We start from the raw sequence: 27,562 nt of genomic DNA on the forward strand, positions 1-27,562 counted from the left end.
CGGGTTCATGCCATTCTCCTGCCTCAGCCTCCCGAGTAGCTGGGACTACAGGCGCCCGCCACCACGCCCGGCTAATTTTTTGTATTTTTCTTTTTAGTAGAGATGGGGTTTCACCGTGTTAGCCAGGATGGTCTCGATCTCCTGACCTCGTGATCCACCCGCCTCGGCCTCCCAAAGTGCTGGGATTACAGGCGTGAGCTGCTGCGCCCGGCCCAGACACCCTATAACTTCTTAGACCTTCTCTCTTATTACTTTCCTTTGGCTTCTCTCTTTTTCTTCTTCTTCTTTTTTTTTTTTTTTTTTTTTTTTAAATCTGTCACTGACTTGAAGCTCAATACTTGGCTATTCTCTTCACTCAAATTTCACTTCCCACCTAGCCGTTCCAGGAACAAACCAGACTGTTCCTACCTCAAGGCCTTTGTCTTAGCTGGTTCCTCTGCCTGGACCATGTACCCTCTTCACCCAGATATCATCAGGGCTACCCCCCACAACTCCCAGAAAGTAGTGGCTTAAGACATTTTGTTGGATGGATATCTATTGAACATAGACAGGTGGAGATAGAAAGCCAGTGAATGTCAGAGATGAGGAACTAAGGACACCAAGTCATTCAATTCATGCTGAGACCTTAGTCCCTGCCCCCAGTGCATTGTAATTTATAGGTTCGCATACCTGAATAAATCATGCTTAGGGTAATGATTAGAGACAGGATTAACAGTTGCCTTTCAAGGGCAGGGACCTGTATGCTTCATTTTTGAAACTCTAGCTACTAGCACAGCTATTAAGGTATAGTGAATGCTGAATAAAATGTTTATAGAGTACATGAAGAAATGATGGGTGATCCCATGAACAGAAAGGGGAATTATTAACTAAAGATAAAAAAACTGGTGAGAGAGAGAATAAACATCCTTAATGATGATAATAGCAAACAGTGTGTAGCATTTACTCCATGTCTGACACTATTCTAAATATTTTATACATATTAACTCACTTACTTTTCATGTAACCTTCTGAAGTATATATTTCCCCATTTTTCCAATGAGGAAATGGAAATACTGTGAAGTTAAATAGCTTGACCATGACCACACAGCGACTTAAATTTAAAGCTGGGATTTGAACCCAGGCAATCTGATCCCAAATCCATGTTTTTACCTCCCACATTATACCAAATCTAGAATTTAAGATTATTATAAATGTCTATTTTAGTATGCTGAGCCCTGGAGAGATGATTAAGGAGAGAATAACATTACTAGAATTCACTATTTTCCACTGTTTTTGAACCTTTATTAGACCAAACTTTTAGACTACCTTATTAACTAATGTTTAACAAGTCATATTTTAGATTATTATTATTCTTGTTTTTTAAAAGCTCAATGTGATTTATGAGTTTGCATACCTACATGAGTCAGCTTTAGGATAAAGATTACAAATGAGTGAGGGGTTGCCCCTCAAGACCAGAACCTCATATGCTTCATTTTTGAAACTAGCTTTTAGCCCAGAAAAGATATTGTTCAAATAATATAAAAATAAAAGGTTTTGCTCATGTGCTCTACTAAAAATATCATGGCTGGGGCATGGATTGGGATGACTTTGACCTAGGCTAGAATGCCATCTATCAAAGGAAAAGAATAGAAGTTATGTGACCTTGAAAACTACTTTGAGAACCAAAGAATAAATTTCTATGGACTTGTTCTACAGTAAAGAACTCTGCCAAGATGGGTACATATTTATGCCAAGCAAGCAGAAATTAGTGTTGTTTTCATTTTGATTATTGTTCTTTGAGCATCCTGGGGAGATAGGCTAACAAGATGTGTGTGTGTGTATATATATATATGAATATATATGTATTCATCTTTGTGTCCCCAGGGCCTACCTCAGGGCCTGGCACAGAGCATGTACTATGTGAATGGCTATGTGAATGTACTAGATGAATATATATGTATTCATATATATGTATATATAAAAGACCTATATATGAATATATATATTCATACATATATTCATATATATATATTCAAAGCCTTTTAAACACATATCACTATTATTAGAATGATGAAGAGGCTTAGAGCAGTTTGATATTGTTATCTTTAGATTACATAATTTAACATATGGGATTTAAAAGCTATATTCCTATTACACTGTTCCTTTCAGCTAGTAAAAACATTAAAATCTCAGTGAAAATTGAGTCAATAAGATCACATAATATATACTCAGCTGCACGTCTCTATTGACAAAAGTACAATGAAAACATTGTGGTCTTACATAAATCTTTCTTCGTAGCTCACTGGAATAAGTACATTCTTAGACAGTTTAATACTTTTTGTTAAATATATGAAGACAACAGTGAACTATACGTCCAGTAGATTGCTACCTAAGTTTTGTGATACAGTCTGTCTTTGTGGCCATCTGTGTCCCAATATAATTAAGTTATTGGATCAGTCGATTCTGACATGGGGTGTTCTATGCATCAATTTGATAGACAAAAACAGCAAGAGTTGAATAATCTTCTTGGATAGTAGTTGCCAAAACTTGCTATAGTCTTGCTGTTTAAGAGAAGTCACTAGACTTATGAGTATATTCCATTAGCTTGGCAGAATGCATTTCTGTAACATGCAGTCCCTGATGCAGAAGTAGTCATCATAGGGATGCTGGGGGGAGGGACGGTGACATCATTCAGCACCATTCAATAGCCATTCACATAGTACATGCTCTGTGCCAGGCCCTGAGGTAGGCCCTGGGGACACAAAGATGAAGAAGTCATAGTCCTGCCCCAATTTATAGCATTCCCTTTGGCTTTGAAATAGTATCTAATAGCTTTAGCATTCAATGGGAAGCTTATTGTGGCATTGGAAGGTAAAGGTTTTGTTTGCTTTGAGGAGGAAGGCTTCATTAGGTTGTGCTGATTCAATTGCTTGACATTTTCCTTTTCACTTTTCACCAGGGAACAATGGATTTCTGTGCAGAAATCACATGGGTTGGCAGTTTGTAATTTGGGTGATTAAGGATCTTCCTAAAAAATGTGAAGCTGACAACAGCTATAAATAAAAGTTTAACTATTCGTAATTAATTTAGTCATAGTTTATGTATTACTACAAATGTTAGTAGTGTCACTTGTAAATATATCATTGACTTGGAAATGAAAATGACTTATTGAGTTTTCTAGTCCATTCTCTATCAATGCAAAATTTTTCCCTCCTGTATTTTCTTAATTGCTTAAGCCAATCTGTCATGTTTTTAACGACTTGATATATTAATAAATTAAGGTTTGGGGCCCACAGAGGGAAAACGTATATATATATTACAGTAGATTATGTTCCATACAGGAGGGTTGTACTCCTGCCAATATCAAACTTACTTACTTTTTAGAAAGAAAAACAAAGGAGACTTAAAATCTTAAGAGAGAATGTTGAGTTCAATATAAAGACTAGCAAGAAAATTATAGTTATTAAAAGGCCTTCTATTTGAGTAAAATGATCACAATTTAATATTTAGACTCACTCTGTTGCAATATTTTTATTCCTGTTTAGTATTGTAACCATTTTGGATACCACATATTTTGAGGTTTTTCCAAAATGTCCTTAAAGAAATTTATGAACAATTGACTCTTTTGGCACAGGCTGTTTCTTCATCTCTAATACTCCTGCTTTTATCCAAGACACAGTAAGCTCCAACTTTTTCACATTTCTCCTGCTGTGAACTCCAGTACCCTATATTTTTACCTAGAATCACGGTTCTGTTGTGTCCTCTGGTTACCAATCCCCTGCACCCCTCCCCTCGCCTCTCTCTCTCTCTCTCTCTCTCTCTCTCTCATTTGAAATGTAGTTTCCTTCTTTCAGTACATTTTTTCCCTTCCCAAACTGGTGCCCATGGTAGAAAAATGACATGTGATTGGGGCCAATGAAGCAACTATTATTACAGATCCGAAGAACTAGGCCAAAGAAGAAATGAATAGAAAAGCAATGACTAGACTTGAGTATAATTAAAAAAAATAGAAAATACAAATGAATTATGACACCTGTCATCTTTTTAATATGGAATGCTGTCCAATACCCCAAATCACTTGACATTTATATGTGACTTTGTTTTCACAAACTCTTTGAGTACAAAGAGCTTTGTGATAATTACTTGGTTATTTATATTCATGTTCTATGTGGGAGTTCAGCATTATATCAAGATCTCTTTTCATTAGGGGAACTTGAAGATGACAGGAAGGCTGCTCTTTCAGCACCACTGACTCATGGGAAGTACAGAGGAAACCAAGAACAATGCTAATCTAAACAGCTCCACCTCCCAACTTGGACATGGTTCTCCTTGGGATCAGTAGTTTAGAACCATTTATTGTTCATTTCTTGAACGAAGGAACAGGCAATTTTTTTTCTTTCTTGAATTTGGAGTTGGGAAACTTCATATTCTCACATTCAGATTCATGATTACCAGATTTTTAATTAATCTTACACATGTATCTTTTTTTTTTTCTCATGCTGAAAATTTCAGTGGTTTGGAAAGAGGCAGGTGGAGTCCTGGCAGAGTGTGTAGAATGGAAGGGACTGGAGTTGACTTAAATGTTGGTACTTAAGAGGCACCAAGTTAGGAAAAGTTGAAAATTTTAAAAGGAAGGGATGGTCAATAGTGTAAAATTCCTGATAAAGCAGGAAGAGGGACACTCTATCCATAATATTACTAGGCCGCAAGCAGGGTTCTAGAATACTGGTGCAGGAATCCTACAAAGTCTTTGTCACTTGGAAGGTCTCTTCCTCCCGGATTCTGCAGGAATGCATATCTTCCCCTAAGTTGATCTTGTCATGACCATTTAGGTTTAAGAGAAGGCATCGTATATTGGTTCTCTAACCGTCCATAGCAACACACTCAGGAATAGAACTGGCTTGGATTCCCAGGCCAATGTTCTTTCCGTACATTATGCTTTTGTTGTTGAACATAGTGTTTTGAAAAATTATATCTTCATTATTTTTAATTGCCGATTAATGATTTTCTCTGTACTTCGTACATTTTGTCTACTAGTTTTATTTAGAGCTGGTTTCTGCATATGAAGTAAATCTGAGAGTGGGCCCTCCTTGCCCAGATGTCTAACGCAGCCCTCCTCTCCCACTCCTCTTCTCATATCCCTCTCATCACTAAGTTCTACAGTCTTATACTACTTATTACCATTTGAAAATATCTCTTTAGGCTGTTTAATTTTTTACGATCTAATTAACTCCCCAACTGGACTTTGAGCTCCTTGAAGATATAAAATTTCTTTGTTCTGGTGCTAGAACCATACCCCAAGTTCCAAACAGTGATTATCACATAGAAGCCCTGGGATAAGGCCATTCTAGAAGTTTGTAAGAAGTTCATATTTGTCCTTTCCTCAAAAACATAATTTGTAATAAATAAATAGATAAATAATAAACTCATTAAATGGAGTATCTGCAATAAAGTAGTATGTGTGTATTCATTCTTTTTTGATCAAATATTTACCAAATTACTATTTGGGCTGTGCACTGGGCTAGGTGTTCAGAGTACAGTAAAAATGAGACATGGCTCCTGCCTTCAAAGAACGTATAGTCTAATAAAAAAAACAGACATGTAAACAAAAATAGAAATATTGGGTAAAAAAAACACTACATTCAAAGTCTATGTAAATCATCTCTTCCCCCTCCACCCTGGCTTCACTGGAGTCATAAAGGGATATTTTAAAAATACTAATGCCTGAAAGAAGTCAGAGACAAAAGGCCACGTATTATTTGATTCCAGTTACGTGAAAATTTAAAATAAGCAAATGCATAGAGAGAGAAAGGAGATTAGTAGATACTGAGGGCTGAGGGGTGGAGGAAGAGAAGAAATGAGGAGTGACTGTTAATGAATATGAGGTGGGTTTTTTTTTTGGAATGATGAAAATGTTCTAGAATTGGATAGTGGTAATAGTTGCATAACCTTGAAAATATACTAAAAAATTCGATTTTATACTAAATGAGTGCATTATATGGTATGTGAATTATATATCAAGACAATTTTTTTTTAATTCTGATGCCTGACTTTCACTTCTAAAGATTCTGATTTAATCAGTCTGGAATGTACTGTGGGCATTGAGGTTTTCAGAGGCATCTCTGGGGACCTAGGTTGAGGACCACTGGTCTGACTACAGTGGTAGGTAAGAGAAGGCAGGGACCAACCCTGTTCAGGAGAATTAGAAAGTTTTCCAGTGGCAGAAGATGGAACTAAAAGTTAAACAAGTCATTTGACTTTCATAGATGTGACTAAGACTTGATTCGACATAGAAATAGTCTATTATTGCTAATTTGCCAAGATTTTGTCAATATCTAAGCACTAATTTAACATAGCCCCTTTTATCTGCAGTGTCACTTTTCAAGGTTTCAGTTACCTGCAGTCAACCATGGTACAACAATATTAAATGTAAAATTCTAGAAATAAACAATTCCTATGTTTTAAATTGCAAACACCATTCTGAGTTGTGTGAACAAATCTTGAGCCATCCTGCTCCATTCTGCTTGGGACATGAATCATCCTTTTGTCCAGCATAGCCATGCTAGGGATACTACTCTCCTGTTAGCCACTTAGTAGCTATCTCGGTGATCAGATTGACTGTTGTAGTATAGTAATGCTTGTGTTCAAGTAACCCTTATTTTAATTAATAACAGCCCCAAAGCACAAGAGTAGTGATGCTGGCATATTGTTAATCACTGGCTTTGCTTAATTTATAAATTAAACTTTATAATAGATATGTATGTACTTTAGAGGGAAAAACATAGTATGTGTAGGTTTCGGTACCATCCATGGTTTCAGGCATCCATTAGGGGTCTAGAAACATATCTATCAAAGATAAGGGAGGACTACTATATTTCTGGAGCATTGTCACTATGGCTTCTAGGTGGTCAAGCAGGTGAGATTTCTTACCTTCAAATGTAGAATATGGAATTTTATTTTTCCATATCTAAGCAGTCATATATATTCTGCTTAAATATGCATTCTGACCCTGATGTAGTAAAGTTTTTGGAATTTCACAAGGGAGTTGATAAAGCCAGTGAACATAACAAATTTTGAATAGCTTGGGATCATAAAAGATTCACTCTTTGATCAGAGAGCTTTCTAAACTTTGGTAATTTTCTACCTCATAGCTGGTAAGATGGTAGATATACAGAATCAGTATACAGTTTACAAAGGAAATTTCTTACATGTTAGCCTCCATTTGTGCTATTCTCAAAGTTACCTTAAAATACTAAAATAACACTAGTCAAAAGCCCTTTAATTTTGATTATTTTTGCAACAGAAAATGGCAATTTGCTCAAGGGGAGAATTAGGAAATTTGATATGAGTTAGACTCACCACCCCACTTCATGTTTCACAACCTGAAATTTAGATGACAAGGCTGAATTATCCAATTACTGACTACAAATTCTTATCATTTCAGATGTTGATTAATGTTCTTGTGCTTCTCTGCCTCCTGTTACTTCAGCATTTAGAACATGATTATAGTAGACAAGAGCTTTCTTATTGGCTCGTGATGACTATAGAAACTCCACAGGAGCAAAATGGTCAGGAAAGATGACAAGAAAGAATAAGAGAAAGAGGAACACAGAGAAGGTGGTAGGGGTGGCAGAGCAACCGAAGTGCAGATTAGAAGTGGCAGCTCACAGACTCACAAGGCAATGGATCGCCACTTCCAAACCTTTGTGCTTATCAACATGACCTTAGTCTTTATTAAAAACACAGAGCTCTAGTCCCACCACTAGAATTGAGTCCAGCAGATATAGGGTGAGGCTCTAGAATCTGAATTTTTACATGGTCTCACCCAGATGCAAATGGTTCCCAGCCCACAGTTTGAGAAACCCCGCAAGAGAGATGACATGACTAGTACTAGCAACAAAAAACACGTTTTGTAAATATAGAGCATTTTCACTGCATTTTTCTTTTTGCTTCTCATATGATCTTAGAAGATAGATTGGGTAGATATTGTTTTTCCTCATTTTAAAAATGAGTACACTAAAGTTCTAGGAAGTTAAATGATCTGAAATCCAACTTCTTCTACTCTTAGATGACCAATCCTTTTACTAAAGGAAGAAATATGCACGAAAATAATTCAGTAATATAGAGACGTTCAGTGTAAGGGCAAGCCTGCCTCATTAAGAAAATGGTCTTTAATGTAGGGTACTACTAAAGGGTAGAAAATAATAGAATATATTTTGTGGAAAGTTTTTTTAAAGTTTTAACATGTCAAAGTTTAAGACACTTCAAGTGCTTCCTTTCTTTAATTTGAGCCTTCACTAATATAGAATCATCTAATGAAATATTTATTCAATAAATATGCTGCATAATTGAGATATTACTGGGACACAGCTTTGCATTTGAAAACATTCTCAGTTTTGTACATATTATTTTATCCTTATTATTATCCTTTATTGTTTTAAAATGTATTTGCATCTTACACATATCTATGCTATTGTGCATGTGTAAACACAATAAGCCCATAAACAGTATTCAACAATTCCTCATGAAGTCAGTGTTCTCCCATACACATTGTTGTCCTACTTCATCTACCACTTTCTAAGATGTGAATCACCCATTCAGGTGCTCACTTTTTGTTTCATCCTCAAAATTGTAATTCTTTGTTCTTGATCCTCATCCCTTCACTCTGTTGAATAAGACTCTTTAAGCTCTCTTTGTGGCCGTTAACTTGTTTCTTCAGTCTTCCTGACATAATCTTGGCTGAAAAGCTGTTTTGTGGCACACTGTGAACCTATGTTGCTACATGGACTGGTGGGTTGGAGCTAGGCTCTAATCATTTTCTTCTGCCTTCATAAACTTGAAGAGCTAAAACATGAAACTACCACATAATTCTGTATTGATCATGTTCAGCCTTCCTTCCTCTGGTGACAAGCTGCCTTCTGACCATAAATCAAGAGGGCTATGCCAACAGTCACTTCCTGGCAGCCCTATACATTTTGAAGGGAGCCATGAAATGAACAAGAAACTAGTGCCAAAACGTTCTTGATCAAACATATAATTTCCTAGTGAAAAACTCCCAAATCCTTCAGATGGTCCCTTCCTTTATTGGTGTCTTTATTCCCATGGACCAATTTATTTTAACATCTTCCCCTTCAAACAATTGTCAAGAACCCCGGTGAGCCCTTCTTCGACCTTTGTTGAAGGGCCCTTCAACGACCTTTGAACCCTGGCATTTTTTTTTCACTTGAGCCCACATGTTTGTAGCTTTATGTTTTGTTTCACCAATTTTGGCTCCTGCTTCTTAAGCTTACCCTTTAGAGATTTTTAATCCATGCTGGCGTTCATCTGCTGCTTTTGCCAAGGTGATATAATACATCAGCTGTATCAGCTGTGACTGGTGTGGTTGGCCATACTAGGCCTGACAGAAGAAAGCCCCAAAGTGGACCAAACTGAACACATTTAGTCCAGATAATACAGATGCAGAAAGATGGAGACTGTCCCATCAAATTCAGAAAAGCAAGAGTTTCAAGTGTAAAAAAAATAAAATCACAAACCTTGGGCCCAGATGATATGGCTGTCTGAATACTATATTACCTCTCATGTAAGCTGTTCCTGGGTACCGAATACTAAGTATCTTAGTCAGTTCACACTGCTATGACAAAACACAACAGGCTGGGTGGCTTAAACAATAGGAATGTATTTCTCACAGTTCTGGAGGCTGGAAGTCCAAGATCAGTGTGCAAACATGGTTCGATTTCATTGAGGCCTCTCTGCCTGGCTTGTGGATGGCTATTTTCTTGTGTGTATTTGAATGACAGGGAGGAAGAGCAAAAGATAGAATATGAATGCAAGCTTTCTCTTGTCTCTTATTATAAGGAAAAGTCCCATCATGAGGGTCCCACCTTCATGACCTCATCTAACCCTAATTACCTCTTAAATGTACCATCTCCAAAGACCATCACATTAGTGCTCCCACATACAAATTTTGGAGAAGGGTACACAAACATTCAGTCCATAACACAAAGGGTATGAAAGACAGCAAACCCATTTCCAATAGCTCTGGCCTGGTGGACATCTCCATGTGAGCTGCCAACACTACGGAATTCAGGGCATGCCTTTGAAAGATGCAAGGGGAGCCTGGGCAGCTAAGCCCATCCCTGCATCCTTATTTCATTTGATCTTTGGTACTGCTGATCTACTGCTTTGATAATAAACCAAAGTAAAAGTGACCTCAAACCTGGATCAAACTTCATAGTTTAGTCTCGTGCAACTGTAATCAACTGTTACTTTTTTATCTCCACTGCTCTGTAGACCTTATCAGCAGGTCCACAGGCAACACATAGAGGAAGAGGCTCTGGGAGAGGCTTTGCCTCATTCTTTGCTTCATATTCATTTCTATTCCCCAACCTGCTTTTTCTAACTTTACTGGTTATTGATCCTGACCATGTGATTGCATTGACATTGAATAAAATCATTCTTTAAAGAATTTCTTTTTTTTAATCTTTCAGAGTTGTTTTAATAATTAAACTCATAAATATGCACATATTTTTAGATGGCAGGGCATTGTACAAAAATGTGAGAAAATGTTATTGAGAACTGCTTTAAACTGCTTAGGACAATGATGGCACAGATTGGGGCTCTTTCTCCACGGAATCTCTCATTCTGTCGTTTGTCTGCTGTGGCTAGGACACAACTGTCAAAGGCAGGTGACTGAATGCAAAAAGATATTTACAGAGACTGAAACTGACAAGGGACTAATATCAAGACTAGAGAAGGATTTCCTGCAAAACAAACAGAAAGACAGCAGCCTAATATAAATATGGGGGAAACATATGAACAGGCAGTTCTCAGAAGGGAAAACCCAAAAAGCTTAGAAGCATGCGAAGAAGTGTTCAAAATCATTAGTAATCAAAAAAACACAAGTTTAATGGACGAGCTGTTACTTGGCAACTATTAGGCAAAATTAGTAAGAGGCAATGCTAAGTAGACAGCAGAGACATGAGGGCAGAGGGGCCTGGGGCACTGATGATGGGAGAATAGACTTTGAAGCCCTGCAAAGGGGCCGCCTCTAATATTTCTTGGAGATTCATACCCTGAATTCATACGTTCCAGCTCTCTTGCTGCATAGCAAGCAACTGTATACTCAGTGGCTTTAAAAAACCAATTCTTATTCTGCTCATTAGTCTTCAAATTGGGCAGTGCTTAGTAGGGAAAGCTCATCTCTGCTCCTTGTGGCCAGGGTAGCTCAAAGGCTGGGGGGTGACTTGATAACTGGGGGCTGGAACCATCAGAAACTCACTCCCATGCCTGGCACTTGCTTGCTGGCCATAGGCTAGCGTCCTAGTTGAGGCTGTTGGCCAGGATCCTTCCAGGTGACTTCATCTTGTGGCTGCTTGGCTGCCACTCAGCATGGTGGCTGGGTCCCAAGAGTGAGGGGCCCCACAGATCAAGAAAAAGGTGCGTGATATTTCAATGACCTAGCCTTGGCATTATGTAGCACTGTTTCAACTGGCTTCAACCCCTGATCAAGAAAAGAGAATGGGAGCCTTACCTCTCAATGAAGAGTGTCAAACTCACATTGTAGAAAGTGTGTGAGGATGGGATAGGTATGGTCACCATTTTTAGAAAATGCTGTCTTCTACATCCTAACCAGGATCTCTGCCCCTGGGTTTCTACCTCAAAGGGATTCTCATTCAGGTCCACAGGATATTTCTGGCCATGTTACTGCAGCACTGATTTTGGTAGTAGAAAGTTGGAGGTGAGCAAATGTCCACCACTGAGAGATTAGAGAGTTGAGACATGATACACAAAACAACATTACCCTGACACAAGAGTATTAGCTCAGGTTGGTGCAGTGGCTCACACCTGTAATTCCAGAAATTTGGGAGGACAAGGCAGGCAGATCACTTGAGGCCAGGAGTTCCAGACCACCCTGACCAACATGGTGAAACCCCATCTCTACCAAATATACAAAAATTAGCTGGGCATCATGGTGTGTGCCTGTAATCTCAGTCACTTGGGAGGCTGAGACAGGAGAATAGCTTGAACCCAGGAGACAGGGGTTGCAATGAACTGAGATCACGCCACTGCACTCTAGTCCAGGTGATAGAACAAGACCCTGTTTCAAAAAAGAAAGAAAGTGTTAGCTCATGGCAATGTCAATGGCTCATTAAAAAAGACAGATAGATCAACTGATCAATAGATCAATCAATCGATAGCTAGATATAAAGATATGTAGATATCATATATATCTTATTTTAATAGTCAGCAGTTAACACCATAAGATGTATAGTGCAACATCATTTGTATAAAGACACTTATACACAAAACAAAAATTCATCTTTTCTAAGAACATTTACAAAAGAAATGAATAGTTTCAACACATTAAAAATGGCATCTCATGTTTGAGGACAGGACGGGGAATGGAGAAGGAAAGGACAAAAGAAGACATACTTTTTAAAAAGAAGAGGAGGAACCAAGAAATGGACTCACACAGGCATTCATTCAATTTTTAAAACACCACAGTTGCACCCCCCCATCCATGGTTTCATTCTCCACGGTGTCCGTTACCTGTGGTCAATCTTGGTCCAAAAATTCTAAATAGAAAGTTTTAGGCCAGGCATGGTGGCTCATGCCTGTAATCCCACACTTTGGGAGGCCGAGACAGGTGGATCACCTGAGGTCAGGAGTTCGAGACCAGCCTGGCCAACATGGTGAAAGCCCGTCTCTACTAAAAAATAAAAAAATTAGCCAGGACTGGTGGCGGGCACCTGTAATCCCAGCTACTTGGGGGACTGAGGTAGGAGAATCACTTGAAACCAGGAGGCAGAGGTTGAGGTGAGCTGAGATTGTGCCATAGCATGCACTCGAGTGTGGGCAACAAGAGCAAAACTCTGTCTCAAAAAAAAAATAAGTTTCCGAAACGAATCATCCTTGAGTGTTAAGTTGCTGGGAGTTCAGCATAGTGCGATGAAATCTCTCACCACCGGCTCTGTCCCACGAAGGATGGACGTCATCCCCTTGTCCTGCATATCCATGCTGTAGGCGCTGCCCACCACTAGTCACTCAGTAGCTATCTCAGTTATCAGATTGATGGTCACGGAATCTTATCACGTAGGCCATTTTTATTATTATTATTATTATACTTAAAGTTTTAGGGTACATATGCACAACGTGCAGGTTTGTTACATATGTATACATGTGACATGTTGGTGTGCTGCACCCATTAACTCGTCATTTAACATTAGTTATATCTCCTAATGCTATCCCTCCCCCCTCGCCCCACCCCACAAAGGCCCCGGTGTGTGATGTTCCCCTTCCCGTGTCCATGTGTTCTCATTGTTCAATTCCCACCTATGAGTGAGAACATGTGGTGTTCGGTTTTTTGTTCTTGTGATAGTTTGCTGAGAATGATGGTTTCCAGCTTATCCATGTCCCTACAAAGGACATGAAGTCATCATTTTTTATGGCTGCATAGTATTCCATGGTGTATATGTGCCACATTTTCTTAATCCAGTCTATCATTGTTGGACATCTGGCTTGGTTCCAAGTCTTTGCTATTGTGAACAGTGCCGCAATAAACATACATGTGCATGTGTCTTTATAGCAGCATGATTTATAATCCTTTGGGTATATACCCAGTAATGGGATGGCTGGGTCAAACGGTATTTCTAGTTCTAGATCCCTGAGGAGTCGCCACACTGACTTCCACAATGGTTGAACTAGTTTACAGTCCCACCAATAGTGTAAAAGTGTTCCTATTTCTCCACATCCTCTCCAGCACCTGTTGTTTCCTGACTTTTTAATGATCGCCATTCTAACTGGTGTGGGAAGGTATCTCAATGTGGTTTTGATTTGCATTTCTCTGATGGCCAGTGATGATGAGCATTTTTTCATGTGTCTGTTGGCTGCATAAATGTCTTCTTTTGAGAAGTGTCTGTTCATATCCTTTGCCCACTTGTTGATGGGGTTGTTTGTGTTTTTCTTGTAAATTTGTTTGAGTTCTTTGTAGATTCTGGATATTAGCCCTTTGTCAGATGAGTAGATTGCAAAAATTTTCTCCCATTCTGTAGGTTGCCTGTTCACTCTGATGGTAGTTTCTTTTGCTGTGCAGAAGCTCTTTAGTTTAATTAGATCCCATTTGTCAATTTTGTCTTTTGTTGCCATTGCTTTTGGTGTTGTAGACATGAAGTCCTTGCCCATGCCTATGTCCTGAATGGTATTGCCTAGGTTTTCTTCTAGGGTTTTTATGGTTTTAGGTCTAACATTTAACTCTTTAATCCATCTTGAATGAATTTTTGTATAAGGTGTAAGGAAGGGATCCAGTTTTGGCTTTCTACATATGGCTAGCCAGTTTTCCCAGCACCATTTATTAAATAGGGAATCCCTTCCACATTTCTTGTTTTTGTCAGGTTTGTCAAAGATCAGATAGTTCTAGATATGCGGCATTATTTCTGAGGGCTCTGTTCTGTTCCATTGGTCTGTATCTCTGTTTTGGTACCAGTACCATGCTGTTTTGGTTACTGTAGCCTTGTAGTATAGTTTGAAGCCAGGTAGCGTGATGCCTCCAGCTTTGTTCTTTTGGCTTAGGATTGACTTGGCAATGCGGGCTCTTTTTTGGTTCCATATGAACTTTAAAGTAGTTTTTTTCCAATTGTGTGGAGAAAGTCATTGGTAGCTTGATGGGAATGGCATTGAACCTATAAATTACCTTGGGCAGTATGGCCATTTTCACGGTATTGATTCTTCCTACCCATGAGCATGGAATGTTCTTCCATTTGTTTGTATCCTCTTTTATTTCATTGAGCAGTGGTTTGTGGTTCTCCTTGAAGAAGTCCTTCACATCCCTTGTAAGTTGGATTCCTAGGTATTTTATTCTCTTTGAAGCAATTGTGAATGGGAGTTCACTGATGATTTGGCTCTCTGTTTGTCTGTTATTGGTGTATAAGAATGCTTATGATTTTTGCACATTGATTTTTTATCCTGAGACTTTGCTGAAGTTGCTTATCAGCTTAAGGAGATTTTGGACTGAGACAATGGGGTTTTCTAGATATACAATCATGTCATCTGCAAACAGGGACAATTTGACTTCCTCTTTTCCTAATCGAATACTCTTTATTTCCTTCTCCTGCCTGATTGCCCTGGCCAGAACTTCCAACACTATGTTGAATAGGAGTGGTGAGAGAGGGCATCCCTGTCTTGTGCCACTTTTCAAAGGGAATGCTTCCAGTTTAGATAGCTCTTATTATTTTGAGATACGTCCCATCAATACCTAATTTTTTGAGAATTTTTAGCATGAAGGGTTGTTGAATTTTGTCAAAGGCCTTTTCTGCATCTATTGAGATAATCATGTGGTTTTTGTCATTGGTTCTGTTTATATGCTGGATTACATTTATTGATTTCCATATGTTGAACCAGCCTTGCATCCCAAGGATGAAGCCCACATGATCATGGTGGATAAGCTTTTTGATATGCTGCTGGATTTGGCTTGCCAGTATTTTATTGAGGATTTTTGCATCGATGTTCATCAGGGATATTGGTCTAAAATTCTCTTTTTTTGTTGTGTCTCTACCAGGCTTTGGTGTCAGGATGATACTGGCCTCATAAAATGAGTTAGGGAGGATTCCCTCTTTTTCTATTGATTGGAATAGTTTCAGAAGGAATGGTACCAGCTCCTCCTTGTACCTCTGGGAGAATTTGGTTGTGAATCCGTCTAGTCCTGGACTTTTTTTCGTTGGTAAGCTATTAATTATTGCCTCAATTTCAGAGGCCGTTATTGGTCTACTAAGAGATTCAACTTCTTCCTGATTTAGTCTTGGGAGGGTGTATGTGTCGAGGAATTTATCCATTTCTTCTAGATTTGCTAGTTTATTTGCGTAGAGGTGTTTATAGTATTCTCTGATGGTAGTTTGTATTTCTGTGGGATCGGTGGTGATATCTCCTTTATCATCTTTTATTGCATCTATTTGATTCTTCTCTCTTTTCTTCTTTATTAGTCTTGCTAGCGTTCTATCAATTGTGTTGATCTTTTCAGAAAACCAGCTCCTGGATTCATTGATTTTTTGAAGGGTTTTTTGTGTCTCTGTCTCCTTCAGTTCTGCTGTGATCTTAGTTATTTCTTGCCTTCTGCTAGCTTTTGAATGTGTTTGCTCTTGCTTTCCTAGTTGTTTTAATTGTGATGTTAGGGTGTCAGTTTTAGATCTTTCCTGCTTTCTCTTGTGGGCATTTGGTGCTATAAATTTCCCTCTACACACTGCTTTAAATGTGTCCCAGAGATTCTGGTATGTTGTGTCTTTGTTCTCGTTGGTTTCAAAGAACATCTTTATTTCTGCCTTCATTTTGTTATGTACCCAGTAGTCATTCAGGAGCAGGTTGTTCAGTTTCCATGTAGTTGAGCAGTTTTGAGTGAGTTTCTTAATCCTGAGTTCTAGTTTGATTGCACTGTGGTCTGAGAGACAGTTTGTTATAATTCCTGTTCTTCTACTTTTGCTGAGAAGTGCTTTCAAATATGTGGTCAATTTTAGAATAGGTGTGGTGTGGTGCTGAGAAGAATGTATATTCTGTTGATTTGGGGTGGCGAGTTCTGTAGATGTCTATTAGGTTGGCTTGGTGCAGAGCTGAGTTCAATTCCTGGATATCCTTGTTAACTTTCTGTCTCATTGATCTGTGTAGTGTTGACAGTGGGGCGTTAATGTCTCCCATTATTATTCTGTGCGAGTCTAAGTCTCTTTGTAGGTCTCTAAGGACTTGCTTTATGAATCTGGGTGCTCCTGTATTGGGTGCATATATATTTAGGATAGTTAGCTCTTCTTGTTGAATTGATCCCTTTACCATTATGTAATGGCCTTCTTTGTCTCTTTTGATCTTTGTTGGTTTAAAGTCTGTTTTATCAGAGATTAGGATTGCAACCCCTGCCTTTTTTTGTTTTCCATTTGCTTGGTAGATCTTCCTCCATCCCTTTATTTTGAGCCTATGTGTGTCTCTGCACATGAGATGGGTTTCCTGAATACAGCACACTGATGGTTCTTGACTCTTTATCCAATTTGCCAGTTTGTGTCTTTTAATTGGAGCATTTAGCCCATTTACATTTAAGGTTAATATTGTTATGTGTGAATTTGATCCTGTCATTATGATGTCAGCTGGTTATTTTGCTCGTTAGTTGATGCAGTTTGTCCCTAGCATCGATGTTCTTTACAATTTGCCGTGTTTTTGCAGTGGCTGGTATGGTTGTTCCTTTCCATGTTTAGTGCTTCCTTCAGGAGCTCTTGTAGGGCAGGCCTGGTGGTGACAAAATCTCTCAGCATTTGCTTGTCTGTAAAGGATTTTATTTCTCCTTCACTTATGAAGCTTAGTTTGGCTGGATATGAAATTCTGGGTTGAAAATTCTTTTCTTTAAGAATGTTGAATATTGGCCCCCACTGTCTTCTGGCTTGTAGAGTTTGTGCTGAGAGATCAGCTGTTAGTCTGATGGGCTTCCCTTTGTGGGTATCACGACCTTTCTCTCTGGCTGCCCTTAACATTTTTTCCTTCATTTCAACTTCCATGAATCTGACAATTATGTGTCTTCGAGTTGCTCTTCTCAAGGAGCATCTTTGTGGCGTTCTCTGTATTTCCTCAATTTGAATGTTGGCCTGCCTTGCTAGATTGGGGAAGTTCTCCTGGATAATATCCTGCAGAGTGTTTTCCAACTTGGTTCCATTCTCCCCGTCACTTTCAGGTAGACCAATCAGACGTAGATTTGGTCTGTTCACATAGTCCCATATTTCTTGGAGGCTTTGTTCATTTCTTTTTATTCTTTTTTCTCTAAACTTCTCTTCTCACTTCATTTCATTCATTTGAGCTTCCATCACTGATACCCTTTCTTCCAGTTGATTGAATCAGCTACTGAGGCTTGTGCATTCGTCACATAGATCTCGTGCCATGGCTTTCAGCTCCATCAGGTCCTTTAAGGGCTTCTCTGCATTGGTTATTCTAGTTAGCCATTCGTCTAATCATTTTTCAAAGTTTTTAACTTCTTTGCCATGGGTTCGAACTTCCTCCTTTAGCTCAGAGTAGTTTGATTGTCTGAAGCCTTCTTCTCTCAACTCGTCAAAGTCATTCTCTGTCCAGCTTTGTTCCATTGCTGGTGAGGAGCTGCATTCCTTTGGAGGAGGAGAGGCGCTCTGATTTTTGGAATTTTCACTTTTTCTGCTCTGTTTTTTCCCCATCTTTGTGGTTTTATCTACCTTTGGTCTTTGATGATGGTGACGTACAGATGGGGTTTTGGTGTGGATGTCCTTTCTGTTTGTTAGTTTTCCTTCTAACAGTCAGGTCCCTCAGCTGCAGGTCTGTTGGAGTTTGTTGGAGGTCCACTCCAGACCCTGTTTTCCTGGGTATCAGCAGCGGAGGCTGCAGAACAGTGAATGTTGGTGAACAGCAAATGTTGCTGCCTGATCTTTCCTCTGGAAGTTTTGTCTCAGAGGAGTACCCGGCCATGTGAGGTGTCAGTCTGCCCCTACTGGGGGCTGCCTCCCAGTTAGGCTACTTGGGGTTCAGGGACCCACTTGAGGAGGCAGTCTGTCTGTTCTCAGATCTCAAGGTGTGTGCTGGGAGAATCACTACTCTGTTCAAACCTGTTAGACAGGGACATTTAAGTCTGCAGAGGTTTCTGCTGCCTTTTGTTTGGCTGTGCCCTGCCCCCAGAGGTGGAGTCTACAGAGGCAGGCAGGCCTCCTTGAGCTGTGGTGGGCTCCAACCCAGTTGGAGCTTCCCACCAGCTTTGTTTCCCTACTCATGCCTCAGGAATGGTGGGCGCCCCTCCCCCAGCCTCAATGCCACCTTGCAGTTTGATCTCAGACTGCTGTGCTAGCAATGAGCGAGGCTCCGTGGGCATAGGACCCTCTGAGCCAGGTGCAGGATCTAATCTCCTGGTGTGCTGTTTGCTAACACTGTCGGAAAAGCACAGTATTAGGGTGGGAGTGACCCGATTTTCCAGGTGCCGTCTGTCACCCCTTTCTTTGGCTTGTAAAGGGAATTCCCTGGCCCCTTTTTGCTTCCAGGGTGAGGCGATGGCTCACCCTGCTTCGGCTCGCCCTGCTTCGGCTCATGCTCGGTGCCCTGCACCCACTGTCCTGCACCCACTGTCTGACAATCCCCCGTGAGATGAACCCTGTACCTCAGTTGGAAATGCAGAAATCATTCATCTTCTGCATCTCTCATGCTGGGAGCTGTAGACTGGATCTGTTCCTAATCGGCCATCTTGGCTAAACTTCAAGAATTTATTTAAGCTCCTACTATGTGCCAGGTGCTGTTCTGAGCACTGAATATACAACAGTGAACAATAGAGATAGAAACTCTGCCCTGGTGATGCTGACATTAAGCAGAATATTAGATCGCAAGAGGTACCAAGCAGGGAATGGGGATAAGCAGTGCTAACGGCCACTTCAAACAGAAACTTGAACAAATTTAGAAGAAAACAACAAACAACTCCATTAAAAAGTTGGCAAAGGACTTGAACAGACACTTCTCAAAAGAAGACATACACGTGGCCAACAAGTATATAAAAAATAGCTTAACATCACTGATCATTAGCGAAATGCAAATCCAAACCACAATGAGATACCATCTCATGCCAGTCAGAGTGGCAATTATTAAAAAGTCAAGAAACAGCAGATGCTGGTGAGGCTGCAGATAAATAGGAATGCTTTTACACTGTTGGTGGGAATATAAATTAGTTCAACCATTGTGGAAGACAGTGTGCAATTCCTCAAAGACCTAGAACCAGAAATACCATTTGACCCAGCAATCCCATTACTGGGTATATACCCAAAGGAATATAAATCATTTCGTTATAAAGATACATGCACACGTATGTTTATTGCAGCACTATTCACAATAGCAAAGACATAGAACCAACCCAAATGCCCATCAATGATAGACTGGATAAAGAAAATGTGGTACATATACCCCATGGAACACAATGTAGCCATAAAAAGTAAGGAGATCATGTTCTTTGCAGGGACATGGATGGAGCTCGAAACCATTATCCTCAGCAAACTAACAGAGGAACAGAAAACCAAACACTGCATGTTCTCCCTTATAAGTAGGAGCGGAACAATGAAAACACATGGACACAGTGAGGGGAACAACGCACACTGTAGCCTGTTAGGGTGGGGGTATAGTGGGAGGGAGAGCATCAGGATAAATAGCTAATGTATGTGTGGTTTAATACCTAGGTGATGGGTTGATAGGTGCAGCAAACCACCAAGGCATAAATTTTCCTATGTAATAAACCTGCACATCCTGCACATGTATCCTAAAACTTAAAATTTAAAAATGAAATGAAAGAAAATTTTTAAAAATTGGATAGTGCTAATGGTTGCACAACTCTATGATAATGTATTAAAAACCACTGAATTTTGTACTTTATAGGGATGAATTTTATGTTATGTGAATTACCTCTCAATAAAGTTATAAAATAAAGAGGAAAGCTTGGCCAACAGGGCCTCTAGAGCTTTACTTCAAGTAATAAATTGTGAAAACTCAGCATGTGATACATGTGACAGGCCCACTCTTTAGGAAAAAACATGGAGCACACTGAGAGGTGGGAGAGTGAGTGAAAGAAAGAGGATGAGTAAGTGTTTCATCTCCCCCACCCACCCCATAAGGGTGGACTTTGTGGGGAAATGGAGGTTTGACAAACATATTCCAACCAGATTTTTGGGGAAGTTGCCAACAGAGCAGATGTATGCCATCTTCACTGTCTGAGACTCTGGAAGACCACCTTTAAGAGTGTCCCTCACCAATAAGGAGTGATCATAACAGAGGAGGAATGGATACAAAAAGAAGGCCACTTCTTCCATAGCTCCTACCTGGCATAGAGGGATCCAGAAGTCTTTACATGCTCCCAGTGAGGGACATGGAAGGTAGCTGAATGTTGAGAGCCAAGTTGACTCCATGGCAGAGGCTACAGGTGGCCAGCCTAATCCAGGGCTAGTAGAATCGTGTGGCTGAGACACAGAGGGCCTCAAGGGCAGTCATAGGATAAGGCAGGGCCTACTAGACAGGATGGAGAGCAACATCATGCCTGGATTGAGATGACAGGACAAGCGGTATTTCATTAGCCCTGTACCTCATTGTTGGTTGCCAGGAAGGTGGAGTATCTGAGGACATTACTATAGAGGCCATGAGCATTCCCACAAGGATCTCTTTGCCAATCTCTGTTGCTATCTTGGGAAAAAAGGATACAGGGATGGGTGGTGAAACTCTGGAACACTCAGCATTTACCCAAAGGGACTAAGTTAACCCAGAAGAGACTATTTTTGATTGAAGGAGACTGCATACCCACTAATTAGAAGAGTTTAAGATACTCCTCATCGCCATTATTTATTGGAATAGGGACTTCAGATAGAGATAAGAACACTTATCAGAGTTTCTTGACCAATCATTGACACTCTGGGTAAGATAATCCTTTGTTATGCAGGATTGTCCTGGGCATTGCAAGATGTTTAGCAGCATCTAAGCCTTCTACTCATTAGATGCCAGTAGTCACTCTACCCTCCATTCTGGAAGTCACAAAAACCTCTCCCTTCAAGAGTAAAATTGCCCCCAGCCAAGAAACATTTTATTTTATGCATTCTATACACATCTGAGGGCAGAGGGCTCATTTTTCCACCCCTCTCTCTACCTACATGTTCTAGCTCAGGCCTCAAATATTCTACATGATGTGAGACAAGCAAACTTCCTCTCCTGTGTGACTTCTTCCTCCTGTTGAACAATGCAAAGAGCCTGAAGGCCATGCCCTTTCCTGCATAATACATGCCCTTCTTTGTATTCAGCTTTGTTTCTTATACTAAAATTACATCCTGTTTCTTTGCTCTCAGAGCCCCACAGGCTGTGTCTCAAGCTTCCTGTGTTCTGATATGATTGTATTACCTGTTCTGAGATGTGCTTTCTGCCACTAGTGTGATTTTAATTCATCCTTCCAGGTTTCCTTTGCCCTCCTGCATTTTTCCCCCTCCTACACTGCCTCCCATAGCGGCTACTCTTACCTCAGCACTCCTCTTTATTTCTTCTTTTTTGAGTTGGGTCCATCTCTCTTGGCTCTACTCAGTCCTTTTAATCTTGGTTTATTTTCCAATGGATTCTGGGAGGTGCCCATCCCCTACCTGCTCCACCTCCACCCTGCTGACCTCCTCTGTAGAATCTGATGAGCCATTGCTACTGAATGAGGAAAGGCTTAACCTTCCATTCCCCACCCCATATTCCTTTCCCTGGCCCCTCTTTTTCCTCCATAGCTTCTGTCTCTGTTTTTATTCTTTGTTTCTTGTCCACCGCAAGGTAAAATTCAGCCTCTTCCTTATGTTCCCCATCTCACCCTTTCCCACATTTGTGACATGTCTGTGGTCTTCCCTTTGTCATGTGAAGAACGGCAGTGGGGTGGAGAGCCTAGTGAAGAGGATGCACACAGTGCCGGGAGTCAGTCATTCAGACAGGGACATAGATCTTGGAACTTATACATTTCTCAGCTGTGTAAAATATGGGTAATAAGAGTACCTAATCCATAGGGGCACTGAAGGATTCAATGAGTTTGCAGTGTACAACGTTTAGTACATTCTAAACTGTATGCCCTGATATCTAGTGGATATGCAGTGAATGTTTGTCAAATGGCCAAAATTTTGCATGATATGCAGCCCAAGGCCTGGCACATAGTGAATGCTCAAAGTAAAAATGTTCTTCACCTGAACTGAATCAAACTCTCTTTTCGATATTAGATTTGATGGTCCGGACCTCAAAGCCAAACCTTACTTTCTTCATAAGTCACAGTCTTTTCTTCTTCAGGTTGAAACTTCTCCTATGTCTATAATTTGATTCCTCAAGAAAGCAAAGATGCTACCTTAACCTACTACACAGAATCCTTCCCAAACTATTCTTACTGACTCTTCTCCTAGTGTACCCTACAAAGTAAACCCATTATTTTTCTGCTGATTTGAAGCTTATATCAAACTTTACAGGAATTTAATCACGACAAATTTGTCCCTAGGGTACATGCCAATTGGATTAGTAATCAGGATCCCCTGCACATAATCTCTGTGCAGCTTTTGAAGCAGATCCACATGCCAAATCTTCCCTTGGAGGACTCTCCCTGCTCTCCTCCTCCTCAATGTGGAAAAAATTTCTTATCTTTTCTTCTTTGTCAGCTTCTCTTCTGCCTGTATCTCTCATGGAGGGCTAAGGAGAGATGCCACTGACGTTAACTGCCTCCTTTTTACCTCCTCCTTGCTCCCCATTATTTTATTCCTCTGTCCTCCACCCTGCTGCCATTCTTCAGACTTTTTTCTTTTCCCTCTGATTATTAAACTGAATTTAATCCTGCTGGATAAATTGAGCAGGTGGTATTAGATCTGTTGCCAGATGAGGAAAGTCAGAGTGGCACATTACCATCATTGTTCAAGTGATAGAATAGCACAGCACTGCTGGAATCCAGATTAGACATGAAGGTCCCGCCTCTGAGCCTGTGGATTTTTCACTTTGTCAAAACCATATTGACTTCAAACAGAGTGTCAGTGGACATTACCAATCTCTACAAAATCTAAGATATGTTGTGTTTTTATCGTTAAAGGTTGTTACCCATAATGAAGAAAGGATTCATATTAGTCTAATACTTCTATAGAGCAGTGTTCAAAATCATTAGTGTTTTATCTCCATATTTGTCATTTGTTATTTCAAAAATTATTTATGTACATAAACAGGAAAGAGTAACTACAATTTTATAGCACTTCAAATTTACAAAGTCATTTTATAACCCATTGTTTCATTTGCATCCTCAAAACAATCTTGCAAAGAGTGCATTGTTAACCCTATTTTACAGATCTTGAAACTGAGGCTCAGAAAACTTCAATAATTTAATGCAAGACACTCAGTTAGGAAATGACAGAACCTTGAGTTGGAAACTTTTCTTCCTGATTTCAAAGCTCATGCCCTTTCAGTTTGAGCATTTTACTTCACACATGAAGGGGCTGTGCTTCTAAAACCCATTTAGCTTAGTTTATGAATATTTATTGTCAAGAGTAGAAATGCGTCAAATTTACAGACAAACAATGTAAGACAAATCAGTAATATTATGTTTAGCTATTGATATGAGATGATGCCACTTGCAGAAATAAAATTCGTTACAGGCAATAGATCTTTTTCATGACTAGGCTTTGCTAGATCTTATAATTTTGTAAATAGCACCAAAATAAAGGAGTTGGGTTTATTAGGGTAATTAAACAAGTTGATTTAGTCCCCAATTGAGCACAGTGGGCCAAGGCTCGCCTGACTGCTCACTCACAGTGCACTAAAGGCCTGTGACAGCGTATGGGGAAAACAAACTGGGCTTTGCAGACCTGCATGTGAGTCACCTGCATTTTCAGCATTGGGGGCTTGATCAGGATTTCCATAATGAAGTTAGAAGACAGGAAGATCTGAGACTAGATTATACAGCTCGTTGAAAATTCAAACTCTGTTTCTATGAATTATTAGAATAGGTTTAATCCCGAAGTTAAAAGGTTACATGCCTGAATTCATTTTGTATAGGGAGATGAAGTTCCCTTTCAGTTTTGAGTTTGTGGATGGACCAGATGGCACGTACATGCCCAGAAGGCCAGGTGGCACAATGAGGGGGTAGATGCTTATGTACACGTTTCTGGATAGAGGTTTTGTAACTTCCATGAGTTTCACAAAGAGGGCAGGGATTGGTTAGCCACTGATAAAGAGGGCAGTTGATGCATTGGGAGTGAGTAAGCCCACCTGGAGGGAGTGGGAATAGAGGAAGGTCCCAGTCAGAACCTAGAAAATCGACCAACTATAATACATATCAGACATTTTAATAAAATTATTCTCAAATCAGTGTCACATGAATTACAGATGGTGTGATTGGACATCACAATGATAAAGGTGGTGGTGATTCCTGGTGACTTTTGATTTTGGGCCTATGGATGTATTATATGTGATGCATAAACCCCTTCAAATTAGATGCAAAACTTTGTGTATATGTGCATATAAGCATGTCTAGGGAGAGGAGCTCTAGATTTCCTCAAAGTCTTAGAGAGGGTACGTGACCCCTTTGAAGGTTAGGAATCACTGTGGGGATGGAGCAAGATGGCAGAATAGAAGCCTCCATCATTATTCCTCCCCATTGGAACAACAAATTTTAACAATTATCTGCACACAGAAAACCAATGTCACAAGAACCGAAAATTAGGTGAGTAATCACAGTACCTAGATTTCACTTCATATTACTATAAGAGACATTGAGGAGAGCAGGAGAAACAATCTTGAATTGCAAACACCACCCCTTCCCTATCCTGCGGCAGTGGCCATGCAGCATGGAGAGAGAATCTGCACCATGGGGAGGGAGAGCACAGAGACTGGGGAACTTTACGTTGAAATCAGTGTTGCTCTGTCACAGCGGAGAATAAAGCCATGCTGGGTTCAACTAGCACCTGTGCGTAGAAGGATCATTTGGAAAAGACCTGGCCAGAGGGACATCATCCATCCCAGGGGTTCGAACATGAGTTTCTCAGCAAGCCTCGCCACCACGGGCTGAAGTGCTTTGGGGTCCTAGGTAAACTTAAAGGCAGTCTAGGACACAAGGACTACAATATCTAGACAACTGCTAGTGCTAGGCTGGGCTTAGAGCCAGTGAACTAGGGTGGCACATGATCTAGGGAGACACCAGCTGGTGTGGCTAAGGGAGGGCTTGCACCATCCCTCCCCCAGCCCTCAGGCAGTGCAACTCAGAGCAACAAAAGTGACTCCTTCCTTCTGCTTAAAGAGAGGAGAGCAAAGGGTAAAGGGGACTTTGGTTTCCACCTTGGATACCAGCTCAACCATAGTAGGATAGGGCACTAGGCAGAGTTCTGAGGCCCCCATTTCAGGACCAAGTTCACAGATGAAATTTCTAGTCACACCCAGGGCCAAAAGGGAATCTGCTGCCTTGAAGGGAAGGACCCAGTCCTGGCAGGATTTATCACCCACTGACTAAAGAGCCCTTGGGCCCTGAATAACCAGCAGTGATGCCCAGGAAGTACACCATGGGCCTTGGGCTTTAAGACCTGCTGACTACAGGTGTGACCCAGCATATTATGAGCTGTGGTGACTATGGTGAAAGACTCCTTCTGTTTGAGAAGAGCAGAGGGAAAAGTAAAGGGGACTTTGTCATGCACCTTGGGTACCAGCTCAGCCACAATAGGGTAGAGAAACAAGCAGGCTCTTAGAGTCCCCTAGTCCAGACCTAGGCCCTTGGACTGCATTTCTAGACCTGCCCTTGGCCAGAGGGGAGCCCACTGCCATAAACAATGAGTCCCAGGCGTGGTAGCATTCACCACAAGCTGATGGAAGAAGCCTTGGGCTTTAGGTAAACATCAGCAGTAGCCTGGCAGAACCTCCATTGACTGGTGGTGGTGGCCACAGAGAGAGGCACCTCTACCTGTGGAAAGGGGAGGGCAAAGTGGGAAGGACTTTGCATTCTGGTGTAAGTACCAGCTTAACCTCAGAATAGAACACTAGGTAAACTGCTGAGGTAAACTGCTGAGGTAAACACCAGGTAAACTCCAATACCTGGCTCCCAGACAGCATCCCTGGACATGCCCAGGGCCTGAGGGAATGCACCACCCTGAAGAACAGGGCCTTGGGCAAGATCCAGTGCTGTGCTGGCCTCAGGTCTCACCCTGAAGCCACAGAGGTACTTGTATCACCACACCCTCAGCTCCAGGTGGATCAGCACAGAGAGAGACTCTATTTGTTTGGGAGAAAGTAAGGGAAAAGAACAAGAGTCTCTTCCCAGAAATCCAGAGAATTCTTCCAGATCCTATACCAGACCACCAAGGCAGTACCTCTACAAGTCTGTAAAAACCACAGTGTTAGCGGACTTGGGCCCAATTTCCTTCAAATACCTGGGAAGCCTTTCCAAGAAGGACAGGCATAAACAATCCCAGACTGTGAAGAATACAATAAATATCTAACTCTTGAATGCCCAGACACCGACAAACATCTACAAGCATCAACATCATCCAGGAAAACATGACCTCACCAAATGAACTAAATAAGGCACCAGGGAACAATCCTGGAGAAACAGATATGTGACCTTTCAGACAAAAAATTCAAAATAGCTGTCTAGAGGAAACTCAAAGAATTTCAAGGTAAAACAGAGAAGGAATTCAGAACCCTGTCAGATAAATTTAACACAGAGATTGAAATAACAACAACAAAATAAAGCAGAAATTCCAGAGTTGAAAAATGCAATTGACATGCGAAAGAATGCATCAGTCTCTTAATAGCAGAAGTGATCAAGCAGTAGAAAGAATTACTGAGATTGAAGGCAGGCTATTTGAAAAAAACACAGAGAAGACAAAATAAAAAATAATAAAAAACAATGAAGCATGCCTACAGGATGTAGAAAATAAATGCAAGAGGGCAAATCTAAATGTTATTGGCCTTAAAGAGGAGGTAGAGAGATAGATATAGAAAGTTTATTCAAAGGGATAATATCAGAGAACTTCCCAAACCTAGACAAAGATATCAACGTTCAAGTACAAGAAAGTTATACAACACCAAGTCGATTTAACCCAAAGAAGATGACATC

Source organism: Pan troglodytes, chromosome X (assembly GCF_028858775.2).
Source record: "Pan troglodytes isolate AG18354 chromosome X, NHGRI_mPanTro3-v2.0_pri, whole genome shotgun sequence".
NCBI lineage: Eukaryota > Metazoa > Chordata > Mammalia > Primates > Hominidae > Pan > Pan troglodytes.